Source organism: Amblyomma americanum, chromosome 4, assembly GCF_052857255.1.
Source record: "Amblyomma americanum isolate KBUSLIRL-KWMA chromosome 4, ASM5285725v1, whole genome shotgun sequence".
Taxonomy (NCBI): Eukaryota; Metazoa; Arthropoda; class Arachnida; order Ixodida; family Ixodidae; genus Amblyomma; species Amblyomma americanum.
The window spans coordinates 201615170-201626312 of NC_135500.1; the positions used below are offsets into that span (position 1 = coordinate 201615170).

Genomic DNA, 11143 nt, shown 5'->3' on the forward strand with positions numbered 1-11143 from the left:
TCCCACCACTATCGAAACGATCGACTCAAATACCCACTCCCGCAGAAATCCCACACCAAAGCAGAGCAGGCTGCCTAGCGGCAGCATCAAACGGGTACATTCCCAAATCATTATATGTACTCCCTGATGTACCCCACGGAATACAATTCCCTATGCACTCTCTGCAATCATGCTAAAGTAAATCTCAATCGCATGCTATTTGAGTGCCCAGAGGACCAACCACCTCGGAGCTTCTAAACCTCAAATCAGTGTGAGACTGCGTTGCCCATGCTAACGAGAATCGTACGCGAAGGTCGCGAATGATGCCGTAGCATTCAACCCACAGCTCCCCGTTCCTACAACGTACAAGCGCTCGCCTCCAGGCGACAATACGAGGAGGGGACGGAATGGCCTTGACTGACCCCCCAGCGTCGCGAGGGGCTAACCGTCCACGCGGAAGGTGAAAATCGTCACCGCCGCGCCGCGACGTTTGCGAAAAATAGAGGCGCCTTGACTACCTCTGCCGAAAAGGTGAATGAAGGACAAGCAGGGACGAACTTTGTGACATATTCTGGCGCGTTTACCAGCCAATTTTCTTTAATAATAGCAGATACAGTGACAGGCAAGCATAAAGACAGCCAATTATTTGCAAGCTCTGCTGTCGTGGTGGCCGATGCATGTGTGCGTCCTTTCCGGCGGATCGAGGGAATGGTGTGCATGTAGGCTACCTATATACGCGCGGCTAGAGTGATGCTACGCACGGTTGAAACTGCGCACCGTATGGGGAACACAACTTAATACATCCAAAGTACCTTTTCGTTACGATCGCACATCCGAAGCCATTCACAAAGGTGCAGCCATGTTGATAATGTAACGTTAGGAAACGCAAGGGCAATAGCAGTACGATACCAGCGAAGAACAGGCTTGTGCAGCCCAGGGTGATAGAGCTGTTTTATGCCTTCATCATGCCGAGACCGCAGACTACCATGGGAAAACACGTGCGAAGCGTACGTTCCGAGAAGACTGGTGAAAACTGAGCGGTTGGCACGGAAACTATGCGCGAGGCGTCATGGTGCGCCTCGAAGCACCTCATATGCATATTGAAGCGAAAAGCTTCACTAAGACACCTTTCCTAGCCGTCAGCGGGGCCGCAAGTTTGACCTTGAATGTAGCTAGAGGTCACGGCGGCCGCAAGTTTCACCTTGCATGTAGGTAGACGTCAAACCATGAACGTAACTGGTGGTGGTCAGGTTCGACACATGATGGATGGATGGATGGATGGATACGGCTGAACCCTTTACATCGGGCGGTGGCTCAAGCCACCTAGCCATGTCTTGTGAAATTTTACTCCTGTCTTGCTTTTAGCCACCAATCAGATAACCTTCGCTTGGTTACTTCTAACCTCTTAAAATCCACTTTCCCTTCACTATCCCTAAACCCCAATGCCTTGGGTAAGTCAGCCCCGCTGCCTTCCACTGTAGGGTGAAGCCCTTTACAGAAAAGTATCAAGTGTTCAGCCGTTTCCTCCTCCTCTCCGCACGCAATGCACAAAGTGTCTATCTCCTGGTCAGCTACAGCAGCGACACCAGCGGCTGGTACACCAACTATCTCGACTTTGACATTGACCTCCGGTAAACCTATGTAAAGAAAAGTTGCTCGCAGTGAGAGGGACGACCTGTTGAAAAGAAAAGTTTTTAATCAGCTTCACCGGCAGCTAAGGAAATGGCAGCGTGCGCCAACAGCTATAGCTCGATCTGCTGCCGTTCAGAACAGCACTTGCGTCACTCTTGATATGGTTCCACAACCGGACTCCCTTGTATAGCTGGAACTTTATAGTAAAAATAAGTTCCACTTACATTACCGTTCGACCTGAGCAACAAGAGTTCTGCTTTTTATCGTTAATACAAATACATTTTTCAAATCGGTGTGTTGCCGTGAATCTACAGGAAAAAAAATTAATTGCGGTAGATGCGACGGGTCTTCTTTTAAACGTGCAACAATGTCTTATGCCGAATGTTTAGTTGAATACATGCACGACAGAGTGCGCATTTTAATAAGAATTACAAATAATTGCGTGGTAAAGCACGAGAAACTAGGGAACTATTTGGTCGCTGCTAGCGCCTGCCGGCATCGCGTGCGCAGGAAATGATTTTTTTTTAAGAAAGGAAATGGGGCAGTATCTGTCTCACATGTCGGCGGACACCTGAACCGCGGCGACGTAAGGGATAAAGGAGAGAGTGAAAGAAGAAAGAGGTGCCATAGTGGAGGGCTCCGGAATAATTTTGGCCACCTGGGGATCTTTAACGTGCACTAACATCGCACAGCACACGGGTGCCTTAGCGTTCGCCTCCATCGAAACGCGGCCGCAGCGGTCGGGTTCGAACCCGGGTATCCCGGATCAGCAGTCGAATCCGACCGCGGCGGCTGCGTTTTTATGGAGACAAAACGCTAAGGCGCCCGTGTGCTCTGCGATGTCAGTGCACGTTAAAGATCCCCAGGTGGTCGAAATTATTCCGACCCGCCGCGGTGGCTCAGTGGTTAGGGCGCTCGACTACTGATCCGGAGTTCCCGGGTTCGAACCCGACCGCGGCGGCTGCGTTTTTATGGAGGAAAAACGCTAAGGCGTCCGTGTGCTGTGCGATGTCAGTGCACGTTAAAGATCCCCAGGTGGTCGAAATTATTCCGGAGCCCTCCACTACGGCACCCCTTTCTTCTTTCACTCCCTCCCTTATCCCTTCCCTTACTGCGCGGTTCAGGTGTCCAAAGATATATGAGACAGATACTGCGCCATTTCCTTTCCCCCCAAAACCAATTGTTATTATTATTATTCCGGAGTCCTCCACTGCGGCACATCTTTCTTCCTTACGCTCCCTCCTTTAGCCCTTCCCTTACGGCGTGGTTCAGGTTTCCGCCGATATGTGAGCCAGATACTGCGCTATTTCCTTTCCCCAAAAACCAATTCTCAATTTTTCAATAAAACGCCGGTGCACTGTGATGCGTTCAACGGAACGATAGGTGTGATCGATGCGACGCCTGCTGTGGAGACCGACACCCGAACCGCGCACGTACGGGAAGGAAAATGAAATGAAAATTGGCTTTAAGGAAAGCAAATTACGCCTGTCTCACATATCTCTATCGGAAGTAAAATGAAATAAAGTTGGTTTTAAGGAAACGAAATATGACGCCTGTCTCACATATCTCTGTGGACACCCGAACCGCGCCGTAAGGGAAAGTGAAATTAAAGTTGGTTTTAAGGAAAGGAAATTACGCCTGTCTCACATTGCGCCATTTCCTCCCCCCCCCCCCTTCAAGTAAAAACAATTTCTTTCACTTTGGCTTTCTGAAATTATCTGCAGGGTTTGCGCGTCGTTAGGAACCGGATTTGGTTCCCTATCTCCGCATACAACGAGCAATAATACAGTTGTAAATATCACCGAAGCTGTATTAAATATGTACTGTCTTGTGTGAGCGCCTTTAATGTCGTTTCGAAGAAAGCAAGATGTTTAACAAATAAAAAAATGCCTACTACTGTGTGTGTCAGTATGGCTATCTATGGAAACCGCCAGTCGATCGACCGCAAACGTAGCCAGGGGGATGCAGCTTTTCGCTTTCGACCAGAGATTCTTACCACGTTACACACTATAGCTTTCATTTCGTGAATACGGAACGACCGCTCACTGCAAATACTGCAGTTGCACAATTCGATCCCACTAGAATGATCTGCTCAAGCACTCCGCAACCAAGAAATGCCGATAGTACGTAGTATATATAATCTCAAGTTCGCAACGAGAACTGCCGCAAGCTTATTCGCGGGGCGTTTGAGATCTCGGATCTCCACTAGTGTAGTGTGAAGTTTAAAAATAATAAATTGTGAGATTTAACGTCTCGAGGCGACACAATTGATATGCGGGACGCTGTATACAGAAGAGGGCTCCGGATTAATTTAGGCTATACCTCAGTGCGCTGGCATGGCACATCATACGTACGGCCGGGCGCCTTTAGCGTTTGGCCGCCGCAACCGGGATCTAACTCGAGTTGTAGAGAGCGAACTAAACAAATAGCTACACAAAAGGGGTCATTTCTGTTTATCGCGTAAGTCCAGATGTTCGCATCCGAGATGTTCAACAGTCTCGGAAGAGAACAGCAGTTAAAATCGGTAGCGAGGTGCTGGAAGTGGTAAGGGAATACGTACGTCTACTTAGCTATATCTTATCGGTGCTCACCTTTGGGGCAGAAACGTCTGCTGCTTCGTTCTTAAAAGAAAAATATGGAAAAAAAGTTAATTTAACACTACGATCAGTAACAATGACATGCAAGCGGGCAGAAGGAGAGCGAAATTGTTAGAAATACAACAGCAGGTAAATGAAGAAAAAATAGGTGTATATGCTTTGTGGGGGCAAGACATCTCAGGGATTTCACCCTCTACTGCCGGCGGTTTGCACGGCAGAGAATTCATTTTTTGGAAAATCCTCTCGCTCAATTAGGGCTGCCGTTTACTCTTCCCGTCCTCCTCTCATTCGGTGCAACCATCAAAGGGCATGCCATTAGGCAGGTGTGTCAGCTTCTTCACAAGTATATCATTGAAACCGGGAGATTTTTGTGTTAATTTCTCGATGCCTTTACTTTCCTCTGAAAGTTACTTTCTTTCTGATTAATTCTTAAAATTTAGTTATTCTACTCGCACCGCTTTGTTTCCTTGATTTTCATTCCGATTTCCTCAAGCTGTCTCAAAATTCGTGATGTTCTTTTTCTCTCAGAGTCCTCTCAATTTATGAGCCGCTTGAGATAAACCTGGATGAGATTTTCCCTGTTTGAATCTGCACCAAACCCTGGCCAATCCCCCACCGTGGGTATGTGCCGTCGTATTTGAGGCAACAACAACAACAATTTCAGGGAGATCTGCAGGGATGCAACAGAATAATAAAGGGGGAGAGTTGATAGGGCTGATATGCTAATGAAAAAATTCGAAAAATATAAAATAAACTTGCTAAGAACATGTCTGGGTACCGGGAACAATTGCAGGCAAGAAAAGGTTTTTGGAGACTGCCAATAGTGGCGTCACTAAGATGAACGGTACTAGGTGCAGAGGCCTCGAGCGCCACCCTCCCCCCAGTGGCAAAATATCCTCAGAAAATGCGAATGGAGCCGTTGGAGGCCTCAAGCCCGTTAGAGTGGACACTGCGTCAGTACACAATAGCATTGCTCTTAAAAAGTGGACCATTCGGGTCTGCAAAATGAAAGACTATTTAGCGGCTGTTTGTTGGCGACATTGAGAAAGTCAGAAAAGGCAAGGCCCAACGTCGGTGCAACTCGAGTCAGGCTCTCTCGCGTTCAGTGATGGAGTTATATTCGCTGGCTGGCATAGGAAAATAACGCGTTCATACATGGCCCTGCTCACGTGCCCTGGTGATTTGAAAATCGCACATGATGCAGTGAAGCAGCGACGCATTCAGTATTAGGGAATAGGGTGACGCTATCGGTTAGGGGCAGAGAGGAATAGCGGGGGGCAGTAAACAGGACAATAAACGGAGGGAAGGGAGTTATTAATGCGGAGGCATCACTAGGCTATGTCGGCGTAGTCGTGTCATCAAAACGTGTCGGCAGCAATTGTGAAGTTCTCAGGAGAGTCAGGATCAAACGAATGGTTGTAAATCACTCAGCTCGCGTACTAAGTTGAAGGCTTCCCAAAAGAGAACACGGAAAATGCAGTTTATTTCGATAGGCTGTGCATGCAAGCACAACAGCTCGCAGCAGACGACGCGTGGCGTGTATGCGCTCGTGGCGTCAGCGATTGCCAGACCAGCAAGCAGTTCGCAAAGTATCAACTGAAAATTGTAATTTAACCTGTTGGGAATTGAAGGCGATAAGCACGGTATGTGTGAAAATCATGGCCCCTTTAAGCTTGTCTGTCCGCGAGCTCACGCAACGAGCCATGGTAGCCACCAGAGCCATTGTACGTAGCCACGCAGACAGCTACAGCGCAATGTGGCTGCGCAAGCATGACGAAGACATCTTGGAGGTTACTCTCCTGCAAGATGATCAAAAGGGCGCTCGACCTCCAATGCGAGGCTCCTTGCAATGGGGGTGGTGAACACCTATCGGGAGCTGCGCGAGGCGCACCTCACTAATCAATACACGCGTCTTGCCCAGACCGTGCCCGGTCGTCGCCTACTGGGCCGGCTACATATACATGACCATCACATTGAGGAAAGGGTTCAAGTGCCAGAACTATGGAGAGGCGCCCTCCGTGTTCGACCCCTTCCTACCAAAATGGACAGAGAACCACAATGGACGGCGTCAGACGCGGGCGAATGCCCTGCACCGCCATTATGGCTCCAAACACAGCGTTTTCTATGTAGACGTTGCAGGCCCACACCATTCTAGGGGAGGATGGTACACGGCCGCAGTCGTTCACGAGGGAAGACAGCAATCGGCCTAGCCGCCTCCCACGCTGAATCTAAATGCATATCCGACTGGCGAGGGGCTTGCCAAAACTATGAACTGGGCTGGATAACGCCAACAGCGCAACGAATACTTCGGAGAGCAGCTGGGGATCAGGACCCCACGACCCGATTTCTCATTTGGACTTCAGGGCCTACCAGGGAATGAGGCTGCTAACTCGGTCGCCCGCGCACTCGCTAACCGGGCCCCCCGACGTAGACCCTACCGATCTGGACCAGGACTGACAGCTTATATGAAAGTATAGTTCTTACAATTGAGGGAAAAGTATACGACATGGTCAAGACTGGAGAGTCTGCCAGCAGTCTACAGGCATAAAATTCAGAAAACAGGTGAAATTGCAAACGAAACTTTATTATGACCAAAACCGGAACATCAGCCAGGAAGTTGACCACTCACCTGAAAAATAAACAAATAAAAAAATTGAATGCCTAGCTATTGGTTACAGCTCAACTAAAATTAATAGCTATGTCAGTGAATAGTTTCCAGCACAGTAATTAGGACAAGAGGTATCAGAAAATCATCACGTGTCTAACAGCCAATTCAATGAGTAGAAAAATGCACACACCTTTTATGGGAAGGCCCATCCACTAAAAAAATAAAAATAAGCAACAATGAGCAAATGTCCTCCACAAAATCGCAGCACATATGAGCACTATTATCAGATGCAAATAATTCTGTCACAAATAATTCAGTAGAGGTGTCAGAGTGATGATCATCATAACCAGCAATGCAGTCACATGATACTTTAGCCAATGTTTAATAATAGCAGAAAATTTTAACAATTTAGAGTTCGCTTCTGTAGAACTGCATGAATAAAACTAAATTTGAAGGAATGAACAGGACCATTACCTGTGCATTTTTGGAAGGGTACTTGCAAACTGGAAAGAAACCAAAGATATGAATATGCAACTAGTAACCACAGAAAAAAAAAAAAACGCCCCCCCAGCACAAGTCAGATTTTGAAGTTTCTGTCATTAGTATCAGCACTCTAGCCAACAAAAATCATCATGAACACACCTCGTGAAGTCCTCCCAGTCTAGGTATGCATTAAAAACAAGAACCACACGTGAGCAAATGCACTCATGCTAGAGTGCCTGTGGTTGGTAGCAGGCCTTCAGAAATTGATATTTCTCCATCAAGATTCAGAGACTCCAGCCAGTGTCATCACAAAGTCACTTGCAATGAGAAAGAGCCGAAACTTACACAAGCAACAGTACTTCAGCAGCAGTCTGTGTGCCATCCTCAAGACACTGCAAAAAAGAGAAAGGGGTAAGGACAGGAAGGCACACTGTAAACTGAGTGAATGAGAGACAGAATTCAGTTTCTACAGATTTCTGCACAATCATAAGACTGGATAACTTTGAGAAAGAGTCATCAGTGAAGTCAGGCTAGTACAACGAACATGTAGAGAGCTTACCCAGGTGACAAATCCCTGGAAGCCACTCATAGAAGCACTAGAAAATAAAAGAAAAGAAATGAGAAACATGGACAACGCCAAAACAGCTTTCAAACTGGTTATCAGACCATTCAGTACGCTGACAAAACATCACAAGTCAGAAACACGGACCATGTCATTCAACGTCATCAGATATGGGAACAAGATATAGGCTCTACGGAATATGACTGGCAAGGCTTCTTTACAGAATGAATGCTGCAATAGTAATTCAACAAGAATCTGGAAAATATGAAGCAGCAAATTTGCTGCAGTGGTCAAGAAGAGTCAAGAATTAAAAGCGCACAAAAACCTGAAGCCTTGCTAAACATTTTGCCACAGAAGTGTACAGCTGGATAAGAGTTCAAAACTGCCTGCTGCATCGCATGCAGTGGTGAGATTCAGATGTCTGACAATCCAGTCTAGTTTATGCCAGAGCCTCTTGAGAACAGTGGCGTGCGTAATCATCATGTAGCAAAAGCGGCATTTCACAACCTTAAATGGCTTCATTAAAAAATGACTGCATGGCTGACGCTTAAATTGGGTCACATCAGGAGAAAGCTGTATACAATACCAGCAACATACACTTGCTTGCAGAAAAATCTGCCTTAATCACTGCTTTCCCCATCACAATTTGTTTCTTTAATCTGACATGTCTCAGTGACTAAAAGATTAGGCACATATAAGGGCCTAGAACATAGAATTTTTATTAATCTGTGCAAGTTGTCAGAAAAGCAGTACTAATTATTGTCTAGAAGAAAAGTAACATTGGCACTAAGGCATGTGTTCTCAACTTCTCCATACAATGCTGAAGCTCATAACTAGTGTGCACTTCACTACATAGAATCCACATGCTCTACTCCCACAAAAGGCTGGCACGAAAAGGTTCCACACATTCAACGTTATTAGGAAAGTGCCAGAAACATTACACATGCTACACGACTATTACAGACTCCCTGCCATTTTCGGTAAAGTAAGGAGCTTTTTACAGCCTTAAAAATAGCATACTGAAGCAACTTTCACAGGAGCCTTCTTGCTTCCACTATAGTCAATATTGATGAATTATGAACTTGGCACCTGACCAAAATGACAAGTAGGAAAATATTGCCAAAAACATACTGCCACAAACTGGGCAAAGCTCACCTGGAAAACCCATACTTTTGGTCACATCCAGAGACAAGTCCAATGATCTGCCACAGCAATAGAACCACAAATACAATTAGGAAAGAAGATTGCTTCACAACTTTCACACTCTGATATCAATGTCTTTCAGCAGCTGGCAAACATCATGCATCAGCAACACGGACCAGTCGATGTCATCACAAAAGGGTAAAGTATAGCATGGCAGGTACAAAGAGTGCCAAAAAAACTGGGCGGAGCTCACCTGGAAAACCGACACATGTAGTCGCACCCAGAGGCAAGTCAGATGACCTGCAACTGCAATAAAACCACAAATATAATTAGGGAAGAAGATTGCTTCACAACTTTCCCACTCTGATATCAATGTCTTTCAGCAGCTGGCAAACATCATGCATCAGCAACACGGACCAGTCAATGTCATCACAAAAAGATAAGGTATGGCATGTGAGGTTTTAGCCTTGAAACTGCACGAGTGCAACGGAAGTCATCGACGAGAGCTCCCAATTAATGTTGCCCACCTAAGGTTCTTAATGCGCCAACATTGCACAGCTAACAGGCACTTTTGGAATTTGCCAGCATGGAAATTAAAATGAAGCCACCACGCTCAAGATTTAGGCACGCACTGTTGGATATGGTTAACTGTCAAAATGCCTTCTTACCACAAAGTTGTGCTTCAGAGGGGGAATTCGACCCATAGGCACATGTTTACTGCAATAAAACAGAACATTCATATAAGAAACATATCGAATTAGAAAACTACACCTAACGATCCTCAAAATTCAGTTTTTCGAGGTAACCTCACAATCATTCAGAGACTCTAGTCTGAAAAAGCCTCATCAGCAGTGAAAGCTTTTAGCTGAAAGAATAGGATGCTCACATGTTTAGCCCACTGCAATGCCTCTACAGGCAGCTGTGCTCGTGTGCAGGAACTCCATCGAATCCATGGGCAGTCTTCACTGCAACAAAACACAGAGGAGCATACGTATAAGAAACGTTTTGAATTTGAAGACTGCTCCAAACAACACTCAAAATTCAGTTTTTCGAGGTAACCTCACAATCATTCAGAGACTCTAGTCTGAAAAAGCCTCATCAGCAGTGAAAGCTTTGAGCAATAAGAATTGGAAACTCACATGCTTGGTACGCTACGACGCCTCCTCCGGCAAGGGGCACGAGCTCCTGCATGAAAGAAGCGGGAAGCACGTGTTTGCAACTGGGCGTTACGCAAATATAACGGTAGCTTCAAGGTGCAATCAGAGCATTTATTTCTCTGCACATCGAATAAGATCTGGATAACTTTTTCTTGTACTCATCAGCTCGATTAACACAGAACAGCGAAGAGATGCCTCTTACCCAAGCGCAGCAGGGGCCAAACAAAGGATCCACAGGCACGTGGCGTCCGACATGAGCTGGAAAGAACATTCAGCATTTTAAATAAAGCCAAGCCTTCCAACTTCGCAAGATTTTACAGGTTTCGACGAACAGCACCTCAGACAAATGCCTCATTTGTCTTCAAAAGCAGACACGTCGACGAACCACGCCACAGAACGTGGCTAATGGATCACCTTCGCGATTGCTCAGTCTCGTCATCGTGACATCATTGGTGCCGCAAAAAAAGGCGCATCGCATTGGTAGACTAACACTAGAAACCTAGCACCCCATCAAAGCGTTCGGAAGTGAAAATGGTGCGACAATTGAGAGACGTGCCGGTAGCCCCAGCAATGTATAACTGAAGAAGAAATCCACAAGAAGCAGAAATAATTTCCTCGCCGGTTGTAGCAACAAAGTACGAACTTATAAACAACGCACCCGAACGTTTTTAAAGCGGTTCACTGATCGATGTGCACAGATTGAACATACCGTGAGGTAACCCGTCGATCCTGCGCCAACCGGTACATGGCTGCTTTAAACACATTACACGCATGCCAAGAACCCACGGTGACCACTGCGAGCTCAAGACGGACTACATCCGCACCTTTGCAATATATACCGTGAGCAAAAAAAATAGTCCTTACAACTGTATTACTCCGCTATTGTGGGTGGTGATGACCACTCGGCTGCTGTTTTTTTTCTTAGGAAACCCCACCAACAAACTCTAGGCTAGCAACAAATGTTTTCTAATAAAATGTATTC

At 46.3% G+C, this 11143-nt stretch overlaps 1 long non-coding RNA gene across 1 annotated transcript; it reads right to left on the minus strand.

Annotated features, from left to right (window-relative positions):
• Window positions 1-6771: 6771 nt before the first annotated feature.
• On the minus strand, window positions 6772-10979 carry LOC144129079 (uncharacterized). Its single transcript, XR_013313862.1, has 11 exons — window positions 10871-10979; window positions 10364-10419; window positions 10144-10189; window positions 9891-9969; window positions 9258-9721; window positions 9017-9063; window positions 7859-7895; window positions 7645-7691; window positions 7291-7319; window positions 7007-7028; window positions 6772-6837 (listed from the first exon to the last, which is right to left on the minus strand). It is a non-coding gene; the product is annotated as an uncharacterized LOC144129079 (long non-coding RNA).
• Between the last annotated feature and the right edge of the window lie 164 nt (window positions 10980-11143).